Raw genomic sequence first — 22,021 nt, forward strand, 5'->3', positions numbered from 1 at the left:
AAGTCAGGCATACTGTTACATGTGATCCAACAACTCTAAAAGAAATGAAAATGTATCTACATACAAAACTTTGTATATGAAGGTTTACTGTAGCATTCTTTATAGTTATAAAAAAGCGGAAAACTCAAATGTCACTGAGTCGTGTCCAACTCTTTGCAACCCCATGGACTGTAGCCCACCAGGCTCCTCTGTCCATGGAATTCTCCAGGCAAGAATACTGGAGTAGGTAGCCACTTCCTTCTCCAGGGGATCTTCCCAACCCAGGGATCAAGCATGGGTCTCCTGCATTGCAGGCAGATGCTTGACCACCTGAGCCACCTCAACATGGATGAATCTTAAAAACATTATGTTAACAGAGGAATAGATACATAAGATGTGGTACATTTATACAATGGAATATTACTCAGCCAGTAAAAAGAATGAAATAATGTCATTTGAAGCATCATGGATGGACATAGAGAGTGTCATACTAAGTGAAATAAGTCAGACAGAGAAGGAGAAATATCATATGACATCTCTTAAATGCAGAATCTGAAAAGAAATGGTACAAATGAACTTACAAAACAGAAACAGACTCACAAATGTAGAGAACAAACGTGATTTCCAAGGCGGAAGGATGGGAGAGAGGGATAGTTAGGGAGTTTGGGATAGACATGTACACTCTGCTACATTTAAAATGGACAACCAGTCAGGACCTATTTATATAGCACAGGGAACTCTGCTTGGTGCTATCACAACATTGTTAATCGGCTATACCCCAATACAAAATTAAAAAAAAAAATTTTTTTAATGGATTACCAACAAGGACCTATTGTATACCTCAGGGAATTCTACTCAATATTACGTGACAACCTGGATGGGAGGGGAGTTTGGGGGAGAATGGATACATGTGTATGTGTGGCTGAGTCCCTTTGCTGTCCACCTGAAACTATCACAACATTGTTAATTGGTTTTACCCCAATACAAAATGTTTTGGGTGTAAAATAAAATAAAAATAATATTTTTAAAAAAGCTTCCCTGGTGGTTCAGATGGTAAAGAATCTGTCTGCAATACAGGAGACCTGGGTTCAATTCCTGGATCAGGAAGATCCCCTGGAGAAGGGAATGTCTGTCTACCCACCCCAGTGTTCTTGCCTGGAGAATTCCATGGAAAGAGGAGACTGGCGGGCTACAGTCCATGGGTTTGCAAAGAGTCAGACACGACTGACCAACTAACACTTTCACTTTCAATATAAACATGCACACACACAACATTATATGAAGTGAAAGAAACCAGACACAAGTGATCATATACTGTATGACCATTTATATCAAATGGCTAGAATAAGTAAATCCACAGGGACAGAAAACAGATTAGTGGTTGCCAGGGGCTGGTTGGGGCATGGGAGCAGGGGAATAGAGAGCAAGTGCTTAAAAGGTATGGGGCCTTTGGCTAAGATTAAATGTTCTAGAGGCTTTTGTGCCAATGATCATACAACTTTGCGAGTATCCTAAAACTTTTGGATCACACTCTTTAAAAAGGGATTTCAGGTTATATGCATTACGTCTCAATTTAAAAGTTGCCATGGTTTTACTACCAACAAATGCCACTAATACAGTCCTGGAAATGTGAAATTACTATATGCAGTGGAAAGATCCACATGTTGGGTACCCAGCACACACGAGACATCTTATAAGCATTATCTCCTCCAGCCCTCACCTCATCGCTCTTGCATAAGTAAACTGGGGTTTCAAGATGTAAAATAACTTGTCCAGAGTCATATTACTAAAATGGAAGGAGATGAATTTGAATTTAGATCATCTGATTCCAAATTCTCTATTGTCTGCCGCCCCACAACTTGTACTGAGGAACAAACTGTGTCCTAATTAGGACCACGGCAAAAGGTCTGTTTATGTGACGACAGTGAAAACTGAAGGCGAGTCTCATATAGCAAGGGAATGATAAGCCAAGAAGGAGAGGCTCAGTCTTTTTGCCTTTGCATTTCTACCAAAGCTCTTACATTCAAGCTGATGTATATTTACTATTGCCAGACATGTCTTTAATTACTGCCATATTTAATTTGTGAGTATATTTCTTGACCTAAATAACAAAGTGCTTATGGTAGGCCATGTCATGCAGTGTCAGAAGCAGAATTACAAAGTACTTCTGTAAACCAGGTATCTGGATGTCATCATATAAAGGAAGGATCCCAGTGTAGCAGCTGCTAGTCCTGACCTTGACATTCACGGAGAGAAGTCCCAAAGGTGCGCTGCTCTTTAATCTGCTTTGCCACCAAAGTGACCCTTGGCTTTCATTCTTTATCAAATCATTAGTCATAGCACAGATGCATATCAGAGAGATGAATTTTAAATGGCCAGATCCTGAATCTTGCAAACTCCATGTGCTTATGTGAGGAGAGAGGCATACTTATTAGGCCTGTCTCCTGGAGATTTCTTTCTAGTTAAAATGAAAAAAAAAATTAGATAGAAAGTGTCCTTTCTATTTTCCTATCTATCTCTATCCATCCGTCCATCCTATCTATTTATTTGCAGGGCAGGAATACAGACACAGACAAAAAAGGAACAGATTTGTAGACACAGTGGTGGAAGGGGAGGGTGAGACCAACTGGAAGGGTAGCGTTGACATATATACCCTGACGTGTGTGGAGTAGATAGTGGGAAGCTGCTGTATAGCACAGGAAGCTCAACTCAGTGCTCTGTGATGACCTAGGAGGGTGGGAAGGAGGTTGGGGGTGGGAGGGAGTTCCAAGGGGATGGGGATATATGTATACATACGGCTGATTCGTTTCATTGTACAGCAGAAACTAACATAATGCTGTAAAGCAATTATACTCCAATTTTTTTTAAAGCCAGAAAGAAAGAAAGTATCCTATGCCATAGCTGTCTTTTAAACAAGGTAATGCAATCAAATGAGGACAACTTTTTTCCTAGGTCATAATGTCCCTAGAACTTTTCTTTCTGTCCTACAGAGCTTAATTACTATTTTAGTAGACACATCTTAGGAAGATATTGATAGATCACACAAAAATATTAGAACTGACCTAAGGGATAGATTTTGTGAAATAATTTTGGTCAACAGAATAGTTCTAAAGGGTGACTAGGAGTATGAACTTATTATGCTCCCAAAACCACCCCCTCAAAAGTAAAACCAGTATCTTATCCAAATGTAACTCTAGCATGACTTGTTGCCTTCACTTCCAACCAAATTGCCCCCAGCCTTCTAAAAAGTCACACCGGTGTTACCATGGCTAACTCACTAACCCAGGAACATAATTTCCCATTTTCTAGCACCATGTTCACAGTCAAGGATTTATAAAGTACCAATTACACAGGGAAACAGAAGAGGGTATGATGAAAGAATTTTGAAATCCCAACAGAAAATTCAGCAGCCAAACACAGCTGGGGCTTCAATCTGATCAACTCAGAGTTCAGAAACATATCCTAAATTAGAACCTCTTTTCAGTCTGATGAGGTATATTGATGCATTGTTTCCCAGAATTCTCCTCCTTTATTTGTTTTGTTTTTTTTTTTTTTTTTGGCATGCTCTTTTTCCATGTAAATTGTGCAAAATAATCTCTTGGCACTTTTCCATACCTTATATAAACCTTTTGGAAAATTCCTAACTATTATTTTCTACAGCCTCAAGAGCAGCTGCTTAATCAAGAAAAAAAATGCTTAAATTTTACTGATGATGAACTGAAGGTGGAAAATACCACTCTTCTATGAATAATCACTAAGTAATAACACTGAATATTTATTGCATCTTCCTATATGCTAAGTAATGTGCACAGCAGTAAAGCTATCATTATTAAAGTAGATTTCCCAAGGAAAGGATGTGGTGGGCAAAAATGACAAGGCAGGACCTTCCATTGAGAACATCAAGGGTAAAGTCTTGGAGGCTTTAGCTCCTATGCACACTTGTTATTGTTCAGTTGCTAAGTTGTGTCTGACTCTTTGTGACCCCATGGACTGCAGCACGCCAGGCTTCCCTGTCCTTCACCATCTCCCAGAGTTTGCTCAAACTCATGTCCATTGAGTCAATGATGCCATCCAACCATCTCATCCTCTGTCGTCCCCTTCTCCTCCCGCCCTCAGTCCTTCCCAGCATCAGGGTCTTTTCCAATGAGTCAGCTCTTCGCATCAGGTGGCCAAAGTATTGGAGCTTCAGCTTCAGCATCAGTCCTTTTACTGAATATTTATAGTTGGTTTCCTTTAGGATTGACTGGTTTGATGTCCTTGCAGTCCAGGGGACTCTCAAGAGTCTTCTCCAGCACCACAATTCAAAAGCATAAGTAGAGAGCTGCAAACAGTTCCCTATGTCTGGAGGAAATGACATGAGATAAAGAAGGACTATATGCACAATTATGTTTACATATGTATAAAATATACTTGAGAAGATCCAAAAAAAATTTCACATTGCTTAGCCTGGGGAAAGAACAGTGCCCATCTGGGATAGATGAGATTCTTTGTGCCATTTAACATTCTACTACAAATTTTTCAATCAAAAAACTAATAATAAAATTACTCAATGAGATGTTTCATTAACATTACTTCTGCAGTATCATGAAAAATAAATTTTCTAGGAAGAGGAAAAAGCCTTATGCTGAGCAAAAGCAGAACAAGTCAAGAAGGAGAGGAATGACTCAATGGGCAACAGGAAATAGAGTAAACAGGAATACATTCAATAATTGCTAACTTGGGGGTCAACCAGGTTCAAGGCCCATTAATCTGCAGAGAATTTCCTCCATCATTATACAACTTTGGTGTAACCACCAGTAAGCAACTGGCTGAAAAGTGAACTTGCTGAATATGGATCAAAGACAAGGAGGGATGGAAGTTGTGGGGATCAGAGAGAAAGGTGCGGGGGTTAGTCATGCACCTAACAAAGCCAGGTGAGAAATGATGAACTGAGTGAGCAATGACTGGAAATTCTAAAGAAGCCAAAGAACAGATGTGGTGGAAATGAAGGAGGGAAAGATCCAAAAGAAGGGAGATCTTGGTCAGCCAAAGAGACCAGGTTTATTAGTTCAGAGAGGAGCCTGGGTGTGGTCATGAGGGAGGCTGACTGAAGAGCCATGAAGGTAACACCTAGCAGAACCGGGCGGGTCCGGGAACTTCGTGTCTTCAATGGCTAATCGGGGTCCGGGACCGTCGCGTCTTCAGTGGCTAATGTGGCTTGTATGGATGTGTTGCCTAGAATGACCTTTGTTGTTTAGTCACTCAGTCTTGTCCAGCTGTTTGTAACCGCATGGACTGTAACCCACTAGGCTCCTCTGTCCATGGGATTTCCCAGGGAAGACTACTGGGGTGGGTTGCCATTCCCTTCTCCAGGAGATCTTCCCAACCCAGGGATCAAACCTTTGTCTCTTGGATTGGCAGGCAGATTCTTTACCACTGAGCCACCTGGGAAGCCCCAGAATGACCTTAGAACCTGGAATTTCTGGCTCATGACCATAAAAAGGTATTCTTCACATTGACCTGGAATAAAGTTATCTGCAGCTGGGATAACCCTGAGAAAGTACAGATGATTTGGTGGAGGCAGTAAAGGGAAAAAATCAACCTTTTTAATGGACTACAGATGCATGAAAAACTAGTGGCGAAGGTCTCAGGGAAGAAGTGTGCCAAAGAAGTGACAGCTGAAGCAGGACTTGAAGTTTAAAAAAAGAATTAAACTGGCAACAAACAAACACACACCTTGGGGAAAGCATTTCAGCCTGAGGGAAGGGTATAAACAGAGCCTAGGGTCTCTGTATCTGTCCTTACCCAGCTTGCAATTTGAAACTGTGAAATTCTATCATTCTTTCATCCTTATATACAAGCCACTCTTTGACTTGTCTTTTCTTTCAGACAAATTCACCCCCTCCTTTGTGGGGCACATACTAATGGGCACATAATAAATAAGTGGGCACTTCTGAGATCTATTTGTTTCATGTTCCAATTATTTTTATTTGTTTCCTTCCCACATGAAGGAGACCACAGCCCAGCCTAGCAATTAGAGGAGAAATTCTTTAAACTGGCTGCAAATTATACAATGAGTATATTATAAATATAATTTAAATGATTAGAATCTGAATTAAACCTGCTTTGTGAAATTCAACATCTAAGAAGTGTCTATAGCACTTGAAGAAGGAAGTTGTTCAAAAGTCCTGGGGGGAGGCTTTAAATATATATAATTCTAGAGGAACTGGTGTATATAGTTTGTGAGGTTGGAGCTGAGTTGACAGGCCAAAATAATTCATAAAATTATGAATGTGCCTCCAACAACTGTATGCTGCTGCTAAGTCATTTCAGTCATGTCCAACTCTGTGTGACCCCATAGATGGCAGCCCACCAAGCTCCTCTGTCCACAGGATTCTCTAAGCAAGAATACTGGAGTGGGTTGCCATTTCCTTCTCCACCAACAACTGTATATATCAAGATAAATCACAGAGGATTGGAGCTTCTACCCCAATAAGGGAGGATATGAAACATTTGAGACCATATTTTAAATTCCAGTATGGCATACAATTCTTAACCATTCTTTTCAACAGCTAAAGCTTTAAATAATGTCAGTATAAACAATGTAATTGTAAATTTACAAATAAACACTCCAGTTGTGGAGTTATCAGACACAGATTTTGCTTTTGGCTTGTCTCACTGACCCTCAGTCAGTATGTTAACAATAAAATAAAGTGAGTTTTCTTTGCCACTGACACAAGGCAAATGACTCTCCCACTTTTGACATGTAACTAATTATAACCCTTTCTAAAATAATTGGGGCTTGGTGGGTAAAGAATCCACCTGCAATGCAGGAGACATAGGAGACTTGGGTTCCATCCTTGGGTTAAGAAGATTCCCTGGAGAAGGGAATGGCAACCCACTCCAGTATTCTTGACTGAAAAATCTCATGGACAGAGAAGCCTGGCAGGCCATAGTCCAAAGGGTTGCAAAGAGTCGGATACAACTGAGCAATTACGCTTTACTAAAATCATTACTAATGATTTTTAGATATTTTATGCAGGTTAATTTTCTATACTAAATAGGAATTATCAGACATAGACTTGCTTTCGGCCATTCTAAGGAATGGCTAAGAATTGTATGCCACGAAAGTGAAAGTGAAGTCGCTCAGTCATGTCCGACTCTTTGCGACCCCATGGACTGTAGACTACCAGGCTCCTCTGTCCATGGAATTTTGTAGGCAACAGTACTGGAGTGGATTGCCATTTCCTTCTCCAGGGGATCTTCCTGACCCAGGGATCGAACCCTGGTCTCCCGCATTGTAGACAGACGCTTTACTGTCTGAGCCACCAGGGAAGTCACTGTATGCCATACTGGAATTTCACATATGGTCTCAGATGTTATTTAAGCTAAATAACCTTAGCCTCATGTTCTGTTTCTCAACTCCAAGACAAGGAACTCATCCCAGGATAGCTTCTAACTCAGTGACTAATGCCACAGAAGGAGGGAGACAGAGGAGGTGAGAGAGATGGAGGAAAGAATAATCCAGTTTGACATGACAGTGTGGTTTAAGGACAGAGACCCAAAAGTGTAGACAATATTGAGAGAATAGTGGGTGTTCCCATCTAAGTCTAAAGCTGTTTGCACCTAGGAGTCAGCGATATGGAGAAAGATAAAGAGAGATAGATAAAGATTATTGAAATCTAGCGATAATACATCAGAAATTAACTCAAATTTCTAAAAAGTTTGGACTTTAATGGGGAAGTCCTAAATAAACTTATGAACAGAGTGTCTTGATGATTTGGCAGCTGGTGTGTTATCTTCTAGGAAAAAGTCTGTGCTTTATAATTTAAAATATAATTTAGGTCGGGAAGATCAAGACCTGAAAACAGATTCAATGTTCCAATAACCAACCATAACAAGCAACTCTCCAGTATGTTCTCTGAGGTTTTAAAGGCACTTGGAAGGTAATAAAGGCTTAAGAATGTTCTCTGAAAAAAAAAAAAAAAAAAAAGAATGTTCTCTGAGATCAACTCCACATTGACATTTTTGTGTATGGATCTCCTATTTTCTCCTACAAAGACTCACACCCTTAAAAGGTAGTCTGAGAGGTCATTTGTTAATGCGGTTTAACGAAATCTAGCTTCAAAACATAGATGAGTCAGGAACTTAAATTTATGGGTCTAATAATTGGAAGTAGGCAAACTTTCCTTCCTCTTAAAAGAAGTTTATACACATAATGCAAAACTGATGTTTATTGATTATCTATTCATTTCTCTTAGAGTTTTTCCATGTTTACCTATTAGAAAATGAACACTAATTGAAAAGGGGCAGTAAGAATAGCAGCTGCTTCACCTTCCTAGTTCTAACCTAATGCAGCAGCTGTTGCAAAAATTACGCATTTTATATAACAGTTGAGGTATCCATGGCAGAAACTCAGCACAAAATTTTATACCATCAAAATGGCTCAATGGCAGAACAAAAAATGAGTGTAGATGGAGCCATATTCTGAAAGGACTGGATCGAGGATGTTAGGACCATTCGGACTCACTTATTCTTCTTTTATCTGCCTTTTTTTTTTTTAACCTTTTATGTGCTTTTTTTTTTTTCTGTGTAGATTTGCTATTTCTTCATGGCTGAAATCATGACCACAGACAATTCTGAGCCTTCCATAAGGGTTCCTCAAGTTTAAACTGATGACATTTTAAAGCTGGATCATTCTTTCTTTGAGATATCTGTTTTGTGGAATGTAGCCTGTTTAGCAGTCTCTCTGGTCTCTGACCACTGGTCTCCCCTCTCCTGAGCTGTAACAACCAGAAACCAAACATCATCAAGTGTCCCCTGGGGGGAAAAAGTGTCCCCACTTGAGAATCACTGCCTTGCAGGCTTAAAGTCAGAGAAGAAGGAGCTGTCATTCACCCAACTTGCATTTGGAAAGATCCTACAGAATTGCTTTGTTCATGTGTGGACCACATACCTATCCTAAACCATACTTTTTGACAAGGAGGAAGAAAGAGAAAAACTGTGTGACTTTGGGTTATGTCTTAGGACTTACAAAGCACAAATTATAGCATAAAAAGGTGATAAATTGATCATCAAAATTAGTTTTACTCTTTGACAGGCACTGATAAACGAAAAGCCACAGATGGGCAAAACAAATATCTGATAAAGGATTCTATTCAGAATATAGAACGAACTCTTACTACTCCTTTAAAAGAAGATGGGCAATCCAGTAAAACACTGGCAAAAGATTTGGACACCTCACAGAAGAAGATATGCAAGCGAAAAACAAGCATAGGAAAAGATGTTCACCATCATGAGAAAAATACACATTAAAACCACAATGAGCTACACCCACTAGGATGACTAACATGAAAAGTACCAGCTGTTGGTGTAGATGTTGAGCAATTGGTGGGGTGCACAAAGACAAGGGTAACAGACACTTTGGAAAAGTTTGGCAGTTTCCTATCAAGCTGAACATGTACTTAACATCCAGAAATTCCTCCTCCAGGCATTTCACCAGGAGAAATAGAGCATATGTCTACACAAAGATCTAGAGGCAAATGTTCACAAACTTTATTCACCATGCCAAACTCTGGGAACAAAGCATCAGCTGATGAATAGATACATTGTTGTCCTTCCTTAGAATGGAATGTGTCTCTTTAAATGGAATACAGCAACAAAAAGTAAAAACTATTAATATGTGCAAAAATATGGATGACTCTGAAAATAATTATGCTAAATGAAAGAAGCATGATATACTATACCACCTTATACTGTATGTAATTCTATTCATTTAATATTCTGAAAAGCCAAAACTAAAAGGAGAGAAATCAATTCTAGGATCTAAGAGTATGATGGAAAGAACTCACTATGAAGAAGCAGGAGGAATCCTTTTAAGGAGATGAAAATGTTCTATATCCTCATTGTACAGTGTTTATATGACTCTGTGCATGCATGCTAAGTCGCTTCAGTCATGTCTGACTCTTAGCAACTGCATCGACCCCATGGAGAAGGAAAAACGGTTGCCGTTTCCTGCTTCGTACGTGGCTCTGTAGATGTGTCAAATTTCACCAAACTTTACACTTCAGAGTGAATTTTATTGGGAATGTATGTAAAGAAAACTTTAATGTATCTGATTTAAAACCATATATAATTTTTAAAAACATAGCTCAACCCTAAATTTAATATGCCCCAACCACTTTCTTCATGAAATAGGAAGTTCTCCAAAGAAGTAAAAACTGGCTGCATATAATGACTTCATTAATTTGTCCATTCATCCAACAGTTGTTTATATTATATCTACTATTTGCTGGGAACTGACCTATTGCTTAGGACACATCTATGTATAGAACCAAAGATACCTGCATTTAGGGAACTTAGCTTCCAGACACAGAAAAATAGATTTAAAAAATAAGGTCTACAAGAAGAAAAAGGAAATTCTATCCTACTCTTGTTGTTTAGTTGCTAAGTCATGTCTGACTCTCTGAGACCCCATGGACCATAGTCCACCAGGCTCCTCTGTCCATGGGATTTCCCAGGCAACAATACTGGAGTAGGTTGTCATTTCCTTCTCCAGAGGATCTTCCCAACCCAGGGATCAAACCTGATTCTCCTGTATTGCAGGCAAAATTATTTACCACTGAGCCACCAGGGAAGCCCTCAAGCCTACTCCGGGTGATACAAGAGAAAAAATAGAAAAGAGGGGGAAATGATTAGGAGATATGGAATAAGCAGAAAAGAGGAGGACTGTGTAGTGTCTGTAAATTTAGGCTTGTTGAGAAGGTGAGCTGTGAGCAAACACAGGAAGATTAGAAATTTAACAAAGGAAAAATCTGGCAGGACTTTTCAGGTGGACAGAACCCTAAAGCAAAGGTCCCATAACAGGAGTGTGATGAAATCATTGAGGAACAATATGGAGACCAGTGTGGCTGGAAAGGAGTGGGGTGGGGGGACATGAAGAGGAGGAAGAAGGGGAGAAAGGGCGGGGGAGAGGGAGGAGGAAAGAGTTTTACAATGTAGGTTTGGTCCTCATTCAAGTACCGTGAGGCCAGAACAGCAGCAGAAGACAGCCATTAACAAGAGAGTGGTTACTCCCAGCTCCCAAGGGGAGGGGATTCCCCACACCACACAGAGGAAACCCAAGGGTCCCGGTCAAGAGGCAGAAGGAGCTCAGGGGAAGCACAGACAAGAGCCCTGATTGTGATTTCCTAGGTAAAGAACCAGCGAGGCAGGGTAAGCAGGCCTAGCACTGGCTACGTTAATAATTCTGGCAGGCTCTGGGGTGCAGGGCCGTCCTGAGCTGTCTGGCTCCTGGCCTTGGGCTGATCAGGATAGTGGCTAGAGGCCTGGAATGCGACAGCCTGGGAAGGTAGATGGCTGGAGTGTGGGTGCCATCGGCTGGCTTGTATAAAGCAAGATGTGCTCACAGATGGTCTCTAAGGACTGAGCAGCCCTGGGAGGGCCATCTCTTCTTGATCATCAAGGCACTAGAAGCTAGAGCATCAAGAATACAGAAGGTTTTCCTCACTGTTTGGCTTCAACGAAGGCTCAACCAATGACAGGTGCCAGGAGATGGGGTGGAGGAGGAGTGGAAGGATGGATTCTTCCCTGGTTCCAGCTCTTCCAAGTTGCCGCGGGCTGGCTGCATCTCTCCTCTGAAGGCCTCCACCCTTTAGGACAGGCGCTACCCTCTCCAGGTTCAGGTACCCTCCCCATCCCTTGGCTCTTTACACCTGCTAACAGCTCCTCACTTCTGCTTCCTTTGGAATCCAGAACAATTGCTTGTCTGTTTCCTTTAAACCTATCTTCTTTTTTTTTTTTTGCAAACAGGTTTTCTTCGTGCCCCCTCAATTATCTTATCTGAATATGCCACCTTCTTCCTGTTCAGACCCTGACTTTTACAAAGACCAAATTCATTCATGGTGAGATTCAAGTAAGCACCCACTGGACAGATTTGTGTGTTGTCTAGTCTTGGTTCCCTAAAGAGAGTATGATGGACTCACCCAAAAAAGTGTTGACTGGCACTATATCTGACAAGCCATGATTTAATTTAGCCAATGCTTCATTTTCTCCCTAAGGTCCATTCAGTTCTTAAGACTTCAGCACCAGTTCTTAAGACTAAGAACTAAGCATTCAGTTCTTAAGACTTTTTCATTTCAATCACCAGCATACTTTAACTTCTTGTTTATATTGGAGTATAGCCAATTAACAATGTTGTGACAGTCTTGGGTGGACAGCAAAGCAGCTCAACCATACACATATGTGTATCCATTCTTCCCCAAACCCCCAACGGCACATCCAGGCTGCCACATAACAGTGAGCAGACTTGCCTGTGTCAACCACCAATATGTTCTAAAGCCATTTCACATACACACACACACACACACACACACACACACACACACAGCCCCCAAGACGTTATTGTTGTTGTTTTATCACTTTGTATGAACTATCGACAGCAGAGCAATAAAAAGAAATAATAAAGTTGAGTTGAGAGATGAGCAGCTAAGCACTCCCACAAGCTAACCTCTCTATACCTGTAACTGAGACTTACACCGCAGCAATATTACACATGATTTACACATCACAGACCATCAGAGGTGCTGACAACAAGGCCAGGCCCTGTCTATAACAGTCATGACATGAATGCAAACAGCCTCATGGACCACTTTGTGAATCAATGTGTCATCTCCAGGCAGGGGTGGCCTATAAAACAGTATCACCAGATGGATTCATTGAGCATGACGTCCTCTAATAACAAATTCTCAAAGCAGGCACTATTTTTATTTCCATTTTCAAATGAGGAAACAAAAAAAAAACAGGTTAAGAAATTACCCAAATTCACAGAATTAATAAGTGTTAGAGCTGGGGTAGAATAGAATAATGGATCTTTGCTATAAACCAGTAAGTAGATGGTGAGATGAGTCCTCCATTAATCCTTGCTAAAGATGATGCTGGAAAAGACCCTGATGCTGGGAAAGATTGAGAGCAGGAGGAAAGGGGGGTGACAGAGGAGGAGATGGTTGGATGGCATCACCAACTCAATGGACATGAATCTGAGCAAACTCGAGGAGACAGTGAAGGACAAGGAAGCCTGGCATGCTGTAGTCCATAGGGTCTCAAAGAGCCAGACATAGCTTAGCGACTGAACAACAACAAAGATTAAATGGCCAATCATGTGTCCTCTTCAGATTCTGTTTCCACATACAGGAAACAGAGATCATAAAAGTGACAATATATAATGCTGTTGTAATGAACTGCATTAAATGAGAAAATGAAAGTGAAGTACTTGGTTTGGTAAATTTTACAGAATACCATTTTCTTAAGTTTCTGGAAATATCTGTCAAATGCAATTGTTTTCATTAGAGAGTTAACATCTTAATTACTGTTTCTCAATGTTGTCTCCAAGACAATAAAATAAAACAGCCATTTCTTCCACATTATAATAAAAAGCTATAAAATCCACATAGAAGAGGCTATTTTTAATTCTTCAACTTTCATAACAAATGTACATCCAAATGAAAATTTCAACCAGGGCCAGAGAAAAAATTATGTTTCACAGGTTCCCCAGAGGTGAAAAACTAAACGTTCCTTGGATGTGCCTGGTGGAAAATTTGAACCCCACTCTGAAGAATCTCAATGTGTTGGCTTGTATCCCACCCTAAAGCCACACTCTTCTCAGAAGAACAGGGGCTGGAGCAGCTCATGACACTATAGGAAATCCGGCATCTTCTTTGCAACATATTCTTGTTTCTCATCCAGTTTTATTATACCTAGTAGGTAAGATGTAGGATGAAATCTACTATTTTTTATTGAAGTGGAGTGATGGAAAATATCATGAATTCACATGGATTAAAAGCATGTGCTAAGTCACTTCAGTTGTGTCCAACTCAGCAACCCCGTGGACTATAGCCCACCAGGCTCCTCTGTCCATGGGATTCTCCAGGCAAGAATACTAGAGTGGGTTGCTGTTTCCTCCTCCAGGAGATCTTCCCAACCCAGGGATCAAACCCATGTCTCCTGCATTGGCAGGTGGGTTCTTTGCCAGTAGCACCACCCGGGAATGCCATGGTACCAGTGGTCCTACATGCCGGGCGGCAAACGAGACACAGACATGTCTGTCCAAAAGAACAGACTTTTGGACTCAGCAGGAGAAGGCGAGGTTGGATGATTTGAGGGAATAGAATTGAAACATGTATATTACCATATGTAAAATAGATGACCGGCGCAAGTTTGCTGCATGAAGCAGGGCACCCAAAGCTGCTGCTCTGGGACAACCTAGAGGGATGGAATGGGGACAAAGGTGGGAGGGGTCTTCAGTATGGGGGGGGCGGTGGGGAGACACATGTATACCTAAAGGCCAATTCATGTTGATGTATGGCAAACATCATCACAATATTATAAAGTAATTTTCCTCCAGTTGAAATAAACTAATTAATTTAAAAGCATAGAGATTTCACAAAGTCAACAAATGTAATGTGCTGTTTCATTCCCAAGGTGCATACACAGTTATTGTAGCCCAGTCTCTCCAACAGACATGTGGTGCAGGTAGTCTGGGAGAGAAACCAGAGCATCCAACACTGAGGGCTTCCTCTGTGACTCAATGCCCATCAAAACATGTCTTGTCCTGGCCCTCTGCCCACTGACGAACATCAATGATTTTGCCAGTCACACAGCTATCCATGATAGCTATCGTTATCTTTTAAGAAAGCTTAAAGATACAGAAATACGGTACACATGTTTAGAATGTAAACTATGTTTCCTGGTCACTTAAAAGCAATTTTATTGTTTTTAAAAAGACATGAAAATATTATGGGCTATGATTCACAAGTCACATTAATTTTTATGAAGAAATAGAAAATTTTTGAAGAAATTTGACTCTTGGTTCAGGTTTTTTAAAGCAGAACCCCCAGTCCCGTAATGTCTATGCTACGCGTTTCTCTCTTTTGACCCTGGTAGTCTAATGACAATTAAAGGAATCATTCTACAAGGCAGATGATAGCACCCTGTCTTAGTTATGGAATGTTAGGAGGCTTTGCCATTGAAGTCTTTCTCTAATACTGCCTAATAATGCCACTGACTTCTTGTATATGTCTCATAAGATGATACGTAGAAGAGCATCTCTATAGTTAGGTAACCCAAAGTCATGAAGTTTTTTATTCAAAATGAGCATGCGGAATAGGAGAAGGGGAGGACATGCTGAGAGTAGCAAGCCTATTCCATTGTTTGGATGTTAATTTCAAGGTAGTAGTGAGATGCAGGTTCTAGAGTGTAAAAGCATAATTAATGAGGACTCTATGTTAACGCGCCCATTTTAACCCAAAACTGGTTCCCATCTACACACACAAAGACACACACATACACACAGTCACTAAAAATTGCAGAATAAAGAAACTGATTTAAAAAACTAAAATTAAAATACTCTCTGAAGTTTTGACCACTAGATAATGAATAATATAATAGTCTATACAAGAGAAGGAAATGGTGACCTGTTCTAGTACTCTTGCCTGGAAAAGTCCATGAATGGAGCCTGGTAAGTTACAGTCCATGGATCACAGAGAGTCGGACATGACTGAGCAACTTCACTTCAGCTTCAGCATCAGTCCTTCCTTCAGAATAGCTCTACTGTACCACCTATTTGGGCTCCCTGGGCGGCGCTAGTGGTGAAAAAAAAAAACACCTGCCAGTGCAGGAGACATAAGAGACGTGGGTTTGGTCCCTGGGTTGGGAAGATGCCCCGGGTCGGGAAGATCCTCTGGGTCAGGAAGATCCCCTGGGTCAGGAAGATCCCCTGAGGAGGGCATGGCAACACACTCCACTAGTCTCGCCTGGAGAATCACATGGACAGAGGGGACTGGTGCGCCACAGTCATAGGCTCACAAAAAGCCAGGCGTGACTGAAGAGGCTTCCCACGCACTCACACAACGCCACCTGTTTATCTCCATGTCACATCATGACCCTAAAAATCAGGACATCAAATGGTTAATGAGAAAACAGGCAAAAGTTTGAAGGGATAATTCAGCAAATTAACCCTTTCATTTCAAAATGTTTAACTCAATATAATGAGTGACATAAACTAAAATTCTGTTCATATTTTATATACTACTATTTAGTTTCAACTAAATAAATTTTTGTTATAAGAACTTAAAAGGTCTTATTATAAAAACTTAAAGATATGATTTTAAATCCAGTATCATTAGTTTGGAAAGCTCTCAGTTGTTTTGCATGTATACTTGAGGTTTACCTGCTGAATTTGTCTTGGAATACATCTTCTAGTGTCCTATTTCTCTGTTGTTTGAAGAGTTACTAGCCTGGAGAGTTTTTTTTTTAAGCCTTGAAACTTGAAAAATGTCATTTCTTTATCATCATTAACAGCCTTTTAATTTTTAGGTAAGAGTATTCTCTCAGGGCTTTCTGAGCACTGGGAGCTGGTTCATAAGTTTGGTGGAAGGTGTAACTTAATTGGTAACATTACTTTACTAACTCCGAATCTGTGACCATATTGCAGAAGCTTGAAAGTCTCCTGTTATACTTTTTCTTTTCATTTCATTGTTTTCTGACATGCACACACAGCAGAGAACTGTACACACAGTTTCCTATATTATCTAGCTCTTCTTGTTCTATTCTGCTCATAATGAAATTCAAATTGTATTCAAGAGCTCATTCTCCAGCATGAGAATTTTTAAGAGGAAACTAACCTCCAAGCCTTAACTCTGCCATTGTTCCCTAAAAAGGCAAGACACTATTAAATTCACTTTATTTAATTATGCCTTTTCCAACCCAGTAAAACATTAATGTCTCTAATAACAAAGTACAGGATGGATATTTCCAAAGAGAACCTCTGGATGCTAGACCTCTGGGTGTCAAGTCTGTTAAGTGGCTATTCTTTCAAGGTTAAAACTTGCTGTTCTTGTTCATGGGATATTTTAAGAGCTGCACTCTTCCATCTAACTTTTAAATACATACTCAATAGCCACCATGTGCTGTTATTGGAGCCTGACTCAGAAGCAGTGTAATATTTAATATTCTAAGAGGCGAGCTATATCAGTTCAGTTACTCAGTTGTGTCCAACTCTTTGCGACCCCAAGGAATGTAGCACACCAGGCTTCCCTGTCCATCACCAACTCCTGGAGCTTACACAAACTCATGTCCATTGAGTTGGTGATGCCATCCAACCATCTCATCCTCTGTGGGGGAGCTATATAATGTACAAACAAATAAAATAATTTTGGATAGCAATAAGTGCAATGAAATTAAAAGACGCTTGCTCCTTGGAAGAAAAGCTAAGACAAACCTAGACAACGTATTCAGAGAAGACAATGGCAACCCACTCCAGTACTCTTGCCTGGAAAATCTCATGGGCAGAGGAGCCTGGTAGGCTGCAGTCCATGGGGTCGCTAAGAGTCGGACACGACTGAGCGGCTTCACTTTCACTGTCATGCACTGGAGAAAGAAATGGCAACCCACTCCAGTGTTCTTGCCTGGAGAATCCCCGGGACGGAGGAGCCTGGTGGGCTGCCGTCTATGGGGGTTGCACAGAGTCAGACACAACTGAAGCAACTCAGCAGCAGAAGCAGCAGCAGACAGTGTATTAAAAAGCAGAGACATCACTTTGTCCACAAAGGTGTGCATAGTCAAAGCTCTGGTTTTTCCAGTAGTCAAGTCCAGATGTGAGAGTTGGACCATAAAAAAGTCCAACTTGTGGTGCTGGAGAAGACTCTTGAGAGTCCCTTGGACAGCAAGGAGATCAAACCAGTCAATCCCTAGAGGAAATCAACCCTGAATATTCATTGGAAGGACTGATGCTGAAGCTCCAATATTTTGGCCACCTGATGCATAGACCTGACTCATTGGAAAAGGCCCTGATGCTGGGAAAGATTGAGGGCAGGAGGAGAAGGGGACAACAGAGGATGGGATGGTTGGGTGGTATCCCCTACTCAATGGACATGAGTTTGAGCAAACTCCAGGAGATAGTGAGGCACAGGGAAACCTGGCATACTGCAGTCCATGAGGTCACAAAGAATTGGACATGACTTAGCAGCTGAACAAACACAAGGTGCAATGAAGAAGTATCAAATGAAATGACATGCTAGTGAGTGATTGGGTAGAAACTGGTTACAGAAGTTCTTTCTGAGAAACTGACATTTGAGCTGAGACTCAAACAAGGATCCAATCATGCAAAAGTCTAAGGGAACTGGATCTGGGCAGAAAGAGGAGAAAGAGCAGGAAGAACATAACCGGCGTGGCCGAGGAATAGGAAACAAGCCAACTAAATGAGGAGCAAGAGAGCAGTAAAGATGTTGGAGAGCTAGTCCCACGTCAGAACACCGGCAACCTGGAATATTTTTCTAAGACCCATGAGAGGTCACCAGAAAAATCTTAGGCAGAAGTATAACATGCTCTATTTTTATTTTTCCAAAGAAATTACCCTGGCTTTTAAATTTTTATTCATTTGAAAGTGTACTCAAAAGGACAAGAGTTGCAGAAGCCAATAGTTGTCCATGTGAAATAACCCAATACTAGGCTCTAGTAGGAACGCCATCCAAGATTATGCTTTCCAAAGCCAAGGCCATGTTAGAACAACCTGGCAAGTTTTTAGAGCCATTAAAAACACAGATTTCCATGCCTTACTTCTTCAAGTTTCTGATTCTGGTCTAGGGTTGAGGCCAAGACTCTTTTTAAAAATCTCCCCAGATGTCTCTGCTTAAAATCTCCCCAGATGTCTCTCCCCAGATAACCCTGCTTAAAAACCCCTGATCTGGGCTTCCCTGGTGGCTGGGTGGAAAAGAATCTGCCTGCCAATGCAGGAGACATGGGTTCAACCTCTGGTCCAGGAAGATCCCACATGCTGTGGAGCAACTAAGCCCATAGGCCACAGCTACTGAGCCCCTGCTCCACAATAAGAAAAGCTGCCTCAATGAGAAGCCAGCACATAACAATGAAGAATAGCCCCCAAGCGCCTCAACCAGAGAAGATCCCACACAGCAAAGAAGACCCAGCACAGTCAAAATAAAATAAAATAAATAAACAAAAGTTATTTTTAAAAAACCCTTATCTAAGCCACATCTACCTAAGAATAGTTGAGAAAATTACTTTAAATGCCAAATAAATTTTCCATATTAAAAAACTGTACAATGAATACTCATTTTTAAAATAATATGTTTTCCTATGGTTACCAAAGGGGGAAAGGGTGAGAGGGATAAATTAGGAGTTTGGGGTTAACAGATACACGCTACTATATACAAACAGACAAACAACAAGGACCTACTGTGTAATACAGGGAACTATACTGAATATCTTTTAACAATGAACAATGGAAAAGAATCTGAAAAAGAATGTATACATGTATAACTGAATCACTTTGCTGTATACCTGAAACCAACAACTATATATCAATAAAGAAAAATTTAATGTCAAAAAAATTTTCTCACAATTTTTTTCATAACATGGAAGGGAATCAGTGTTATTTATGGATAAGAACACAGATACTGAAATAGTCCCTTTGATCTTCCTTCTGTTCAGTATTTGTCACCTGCGACCTCTCTTAAAGCTAGTCAATGCAGGGAAAGACAAATATCACATGGTATCAGTTACATGTGAAATCTAACATATGAAACAAATGAACTTATGTACAAAACAGAAACAGACTCACAGACATACAGAACTGAGGTATGTTTACCAAAGGAGAAAATAGGGTGGGGTGGATAAAGCAGAGTTTGGGAATTGACACATACACACTACTATACCATTTAACTTCTATGCAGAGTACATCGTGAGGAACGCTGGGCTGGAAGAAACACAGGCTGGAATCAAGATTGCCGGGAGAAATATCAATAACCTCAGATATGCAGATGACACCACCCTTATGGCAGAAAGTGAAGAGGAACTAAAAAGCCTCTTGATGAAAGTGAAAGAGGAGAGTGGAAAAGTTAGCTTAAAGCTCAGCATTCAGAAAACGAAGATCATGGCATCTGGTCCCATCACTTCATGGGAAATAGATGGGGAAACAGTGGAAACAGTGTCAGACTTTATTTTGGGGGGCTCCAAAATCAATACAGATGGTGATTGCAGCCATGAAATTAAAAGATGCTTACTCCTTGGAAGGAAAGTTATGAGCAACCTAGATAGCATATTCAAAAGCAGAGACATTACTTTGCCCACAAAGGTCTGTCTAGTCAAGGCTGTGGTTGTTCCAGTGGTCATGTATGGATGTGAGAGTTGGATTGTGAAGAAAGCTGAGCGTCGAAGAATTGATGCTTTTGAACTGTGGTGTTGGAGAAGACTCTTGAGAGTCCCTTGGACTGCAAGGAGATCCAACCAGTCCATCCTAAAGGAGATCAGTCCTGGGTGTTCATTGGAAGGACTGATGCTGAAGCTGAAACGCCAATTCTTTGGCCACTTCATGTGAAGAGTTGACTCATTTGAAAAGACCCTGATGCTGGGAGGGATTGGGGGCGGGAGGAGAAGGGGACGACAGAGAATGAGATGGCTGGATGGCATCACCGACTCAATGGACATGAGTATGAGTGAACTCTAGGAGTTGGTGATGGACAGGGAGGCCTGGCCTCCTGTGATTCATGGGGTTGCAAAGAGTTGGATGCGACGGAGCAACTGAACTGAACTGATATACATAAAATAGATGAACAGCAAGGACTTATTGTACAGAACAGGGAACTATACTCAGTATCTTGTAATGATATAAATAGAAAAGAATCTGAAAAACATATGCATATAAAACTGGATCGATCTGCTGCATACCTGAAACTAACTCAACATTGTAGATCACCTAGACTTCAACAGAAGGAATTAAATTTTATAAAGCTTCTATGCTGTGCGTTTGGCAGTCCCTTTTAACTGTCTCTTACTTTAACACTGCTTGGGCAAACAGACCCAGGGATGCCCCTTGTTCCAGCCTCCCATCACCCTTCAACCTTTAATTTGGTTGCAACCTTTGTAATCAGTTACTCAGCTCTCCTGGAACACTTAGACCAGCCAGTGCCATTTTTTGAGCTTAACTCATTACCGATCAACCATGAGCTCCCAGATTCATCAGAATTATTCTACCCGGTGGAGGTCATGGTCAACCACCACCTTGTGGACCTGCATCTGCAAGCCTCCTACACCTACCTCTCTCTGGACTTCTATTTCAACCACAACAATGTGGCTCTGGAGGCATGGGCCATTATTTCCAGGAATTGGCCAAGAAGAAGCACCAGGGCACCAAGCATCTCTTGAAAATGCAAAACCAACACGGTGGCCGTGCCTTCTACCAGGACGTGCAGAAGCTATCTCAAGATGACTAGGGTAAAAACCCAGGACATGATGGAGACCACCCTTCTCATGAAGAAGAACCTGGACCAAGCCCTTTTGGATCCTCAAGACGTGGGTTCTTCCCGTGCAGGCTCAACCTCTGTGACTTCCTGGAGAGACACGCCCTAGATGAGCAAGTAGAACTTAAAGATGGGCGCCACTTGGAACAACCTCCGCAGGCTGGCTGGTCCCCAAGCCAGGCTGCGTGAGTAGCTCTTCCAAAGGTTCACCCTCCAATACAACTACCAGCCTCTGGAGCCCAGCGCCTTTTGAGGAGCACCCCCTAATGTCGGCGGCAGCAGCAGCAGCCCTAATGTCAAGGCTTCTACCTGAAGCCCCTGTGTGCAGCCACTTGGTGGCTTTTTAACATCCTGAAGCCCTCTCTCAAGCCTTGGACCAAATGGAAACAATAAAACTTTTTGCAACAAAAAGAAAAAAAAAAGAGAGCTTCTCTACTTATCTTTGTTACTTTCATCCTCCTACCACTTTGCCAGAGGCATCATAATTAGACCCAATGTCAGTATACTTTTTGTGTGTGCCAATTTTCTTACCACATGCTGATGAAGTAAAACTGAGAAATAAAGTTAATTTTGACAAAAAAAAAATCCTTTTTCTAAGCTGGTCAGTTTATTTCCTCCTTTACACATGGTCTAAATAGAGTTGCACCAAAAAATTTAGGTTTCTATTGGCCTTTAACCTAACGCTCAGCCTCACTGCTGCTTCGTTTTGTGGTTTCCTTTGATCGTCCTTTACACGCTTCTTCAGGACATGC

General features: G+C 41.1%; 1 pseudogene; it reads left to right on the forward strand.

The window, feature by feature from the left end:
- The first annotated feature begins 20,971 nt into the window (after positions 1-20,971).
- LOC138428341 (ferritin light chain pseudogene) lies at positions 20,972-21,522 on the forward strand (annotated as a pseudogene).
- Positions 21,523-22,021: the final 499 nt, after the last annotated feature.

The sequence above is a fragment of the Ovis canadensis genome, chromosome 23 (genome assembly GCF_042477335.2).
Source record: "Ovis canadensis isolate MfBH-ARS-UI-01 breed Bighorn chromosome 23, ARS-UI_OviCan_v2, whole genome shotgun sequence".
NCBI classification, from domain to species: Eukaryota; Metazoa; Chordata; class Mammalia; order Artiodactyla; family Bovidae; genus Ovis; species Ovis canadensis.